We start from the raw sequence: 4,642 nt of genomic DNA on the forward strand, positions 1-4,642 counted from the left end.
GAGGGTGCTGGGGAAACCGCTGATCTGCGGCCAGTCAGTGAGAAGCGGGCTTGTGACTGGCATCTGAAACGGAGGGCGGTCTTATATGTGCGTGCATGCTCAGTTGCGTCTGACTCTTTGCGACCCCATGAATCGTAGCCCACCAGGCTCCTCTGTCCATGGGATTTCCCAGGCAAGAATACTGGAGCAGGTTGCCATTTTCTACTCCAGGACATCTTCCTGACCCAGGGATGGAACCCTCGGTCTTCTGCATTGGCAGGCAGATTCTTTACCTCTGTACCAACCTGACCAAACCCTCAACTGTGTGAGTATCGTGAGAACTGAGTTAACTGCAGGACACCCAGTGGTCAGTGGAGAATTGCTTAGTGTGGGGAAACTATCACCCCGTATTAGTATTGGGCACAAAATCTTTAATGTCTGTATTGATATTTCTTGGCTTCTTGATTTTTTTTTTTTTTAGGTTTAAGCATTGTTGTTCAGTCCCTAAGTCATGTCCTATTCTTTGCGACTATTTCTCTTTTTGGTAAATGAGGAGTTAGCTCTCTTCTGCTCTTAAGCACTCCCTTACCCCTGTGATCACAAACCCTTACCTTCCTGTCCTCTCATTCTTACAGCATAATTATAATTCCGATGAGATCAATATCTCATTGCTACATCTAGGTGAACCGTGTAATAGGGTAGGATTACTTTTTTTTCCCTTCTACATCATAGTTTTCTCTAGAGTTAACAACTGTCTTTTCTATTTGTTTGTTTCACTTTGTTCATAAGTGCTTATCCATAATTTAATCCCAAACTATCTGCCAATTATCTAAATCCCTATATGCTCAGACACATTTAGGTATGCAAGCGATTTCATTTCCTTAACAAAATCTGTGCTGGAGGCTTGTGACCTGATCTGGTCTGTTCTCGTTGCCCTCAATGCTTCAGGCACAACTGTCATCGCGAGCCTTCCCTCTACCTTTATTCTGGGATTCCGTTCCCTCTCTACTGCCTGCCATTCCCCACTCTCTTTTTTTTTGTTTTTTTTTCATTCCCCACTCTCTATATGCCATGTCGTCTTCTTCCTTGGTTTATTCCTTTGTTTTTCTGGAGTTCATCCTTCAGTGGTCTCCTCAGAAAGGGTAAATGGAAGGTAAAATTTTCTAGATCTTAGGTATTTGCAAATATCTTTAAGCTACCTTCACACTCAATTAACAACTGGGCAGGATATAGGATTGTAGATTAGAAATAATTCTCCTTCATGGTTAGAAAACACTGGATCTCTGGTTTCCATTGTAGTTGCTGAGGAGGCAAAAACTATTGAGATTTTTAAAATTCTTTCTATGTGACTGTTTCTTTCTTTAAAATGTACATATTTTTTGACCCAGCTGTTCTGAAATTTCACCATGACGGGCCTTGGGGTTGGTCTCTAGTTATTTTCCGTTCCGGGCAGTCAGTTGGCTTCCAGTCAAGATGCTGTGTCCTTCAATTTTCAGAAATTTTATTTAATTCTTTATTTATTTCTTCTGGTCTGTTTCCTCTTTCCTTCTGGAACCTCTATTACTCTGATTTTGGCCCTCCTGGCCTGATCCACTAATTTGCTCCCCTATTTTCCTTTTCTTTCTCCTTTTAACTTCTGGAATATATTCTGAATTTCATTATCAAATTCTTCTACTGAGTTTTAAACGTATATTTTTAATTTAAGAGCTCTTTTTAATTATCTGAATATCCATTTTTATAACTTTTTATTCTTGTTTCATGAATATAGTACCTCTTTTATCTCACTGAAAACCTAAATGACAGTGGAATTTTTAGTAATACATAAAATTATCATCCCGAGGCATAGTCTTATCTCCTTCCAATTGAGTTTAATCTCTGTCTTTCAAGTCAGATGGCAAGGAACACGTGGTTTGTGCTTCTGTTTAAGGAGGTCCTCAGCGTGCAGCCCTCCGCGGACCTCACCACAGGGCCATCTGGCTGAGCTGTCTGTCATGTCACAGAGCTCCTTACATTTTCTCTTTAGTGTTGGTCAGATTCCCGGGAGATCACCCATGCTCCTGTCTGGAAGGCATTTAAACTGGAGGGCTGTGAAGTGGGAGCCCAGGGTGAGGAGGAAGTCTGACCTCTCTGTATTTGATGTGTAAACATTCATTTAACCGCATCTTTGCAGTGATACATCTTATTTTCAACTTGGATAGAGGCATCCTAGTCTAGAAATCTTGTTTTACTCTGACCAGACAGTAAACTTTCAGTTTCTTAAACAAAGTTGCGTAGAGCTAGGGTGGGGATCTAACTGCTTCTTCAGACAGACCTTTAACTCACTCTCCTGTTTTAAGTCTCTTATTTACCTTTCTTTCTGATGTGTCTACTGTCCCCATATCCTGTCTCTGGGTGGTTCTGAGGGAAATACTGGCTTTCTCTATTGGCTGGCTGGCTTAGAACTTAACCTTCTTATTGTCCATCTGTTTTGGTCAGTTCAGGCTGCTATGTCAAAACCACTATGGATTTGGGGGCTTCCCTGGTGGCTCAGTGGTAAAGAATTCACTTGTCAATGTGGGAGACATGGGTTTGATCCCTGGTCCGGGAAGATTCCACATGCCGCGGAGCAATGAAGCCCATGCACCACAACTACTGAGCAAGTGCCCTAGAGCCTGTGCTCCACAATGAGAGGAGTCCCTGCAATGAGAAGCCCACGCACTGCGGCTAGGCAGCAGCCCCCGCTGGCCACAACTAGAGAGAAGCCTGCACAGCAACAAAGACCCAGCACAGTCAGAAGGAAAAAAAAACTACAGATGTGGGGGCTTCACCAACACACATTTATTTCTCATAGACCTAGAGGCTGCGAAATCCAAGATCAAGGTACCAGCAAACTTGGTGTCTGGTGATGGCCTGCTTCCCCCTTCTCACTTGGCCCTCACATGTAGAATGGGCAAGGGAGCCCTCTGCGGTGCCCCTTTAGAAGGGACTAAGCCCATTTGTGAAAGCTTCACCCTCATGACCTAATCACCTCCCAAAGGCCGCACCTCTGAATACTCTCACGCTGGGGACTGTTATATCAATTCTGGGGGGACAGTCTGTCTATAGCACTCTCTTTCCAGATTCCAAATTATTTGTCGCTGTTGTTTGCTCTTCCATATCTCTGCAGGTTTTAAAAGATATTCCTTTTACTGTGATTTTAGGAAGTTATAGGAGGAAAAATAAATAAATGAATACGCTTAATCGACTTTTTTTTTTAGTATTCAGAAGATGATTCATGTTTCAGAAGGAAAAAAGCATATATAATTATGTCTCCCTCCCACCCTTAGGGACCAGCCACCCAAGAGCCCCCTCTTAGGAAGAAACCAATGTTACCGATTTCTGCTGTCCTTCAGCCTACTTATCATTTCAGATCATGCTCTGTATTATCAGCATAATAGGTATTACTTTAGACTCTGCCTTGTTACTGAAGTACTTTTCACAATACACTAAGAACTTCTTGAGGAAAAAAATATAACAAGTCTAGCTCCTTGGAGGAGGATTAGAACAATGATGAAGTTTATCTTTATAGTTCCTTCTACTTTATGTACATTCTCCCCCCCTTTTATGGCCCAGTTCACTACCTCTGACACTAAGAAGCAATCACAAAAGCTTCTCCCCAGCTATTATTAAACTAGCTCTACAAGAAAGGACCTGATAAATTGTTGTTATGTGAATGACTAATACAGCCTACTCTGCCAATCTTCCCCTAAGTGGCCAAATTTTCAGAGGAGATAAAACGTAAGGGCAAAGGAATCAAACTCCAGCAGCTGCCATTTCAAAACTTGCCCAAGACAACAAGTCAGTTTTGCCAAGACGTGCTGTTACCAGGACTATGCTTACCAGGAAAATAAGGTTAAGCCAGAGTGGACTCTCAATCCTAGACAATTTTAAGCCAAGCAAATGCCAAAGAGGCTATCTCTTAATATTGTGAGCAACAAAGCTCAATAGGCTAATTTAAACTTTCATGTTGTTATTGTTGCTATTTAGTTGCTAAGTCATATTTGACTCTTTTGCAACCCCATGGACTGCAGCCTGGCAGGCTCCTCTGTCCATGGGATTTCCCAGGCAAGAATACTGGAGTGGGTTGCCATTTCTTCCTCCAAGGGATCTTCCTGACCCAGGATCACACCTGCATCTCCTTCATTGCAGGAGGATTCCCTGCCACTGTGCCACCTGGGAAGTGCTTTAAACTTTCTTACATTAATGCTAAATAATAATCATTTTCCATGTAAATGATAATGTGAAACATTACTGAATAACAAAATTATCTTAAAGTAAAATTAAATCAAAATAACCCACAGAATGTGCCTTTCAAAATGAGTATAAAGACATATACCCTAAACCAAGAAGCAAAATGCTGACTTCCAGCTCAACTATAATAAAGTAGATGGTATCAGACTTACTTTCTTTCCATAATAAAAACTTGACAAATACATAAAATAATTGTTACCAGGCTCAGAGAGCAACCAACACAGGACCAGCAGAGAGCAATGGTTTTGATGGAGGGACAAGGCAAAAGGTAAAGTTTGATGTTGTTAAGGAGACTGGAATTTGGAGAGCAGGGATCCACGGAACTTAGAAAAGGAACCCAGAAATCTGCATGGAAACTTCCCTTGATCCTTGGTTCACTTGGGCTGCAAAGTGA

This window comes from Cervus canadensis, chromosome 22, assembly GCF_019320065.1.
Source record: "Cervus canadensis isolate Bull #8, Minnesota chromosome 22, ASM1932006v1, whole genome shotgun sequence".
Lineage (NCBI taxonomy): Eukaryota > Metazoa > Chordata > Mammalia > Artiodactyla > Cervidae > Cervus > Cervus canadensis.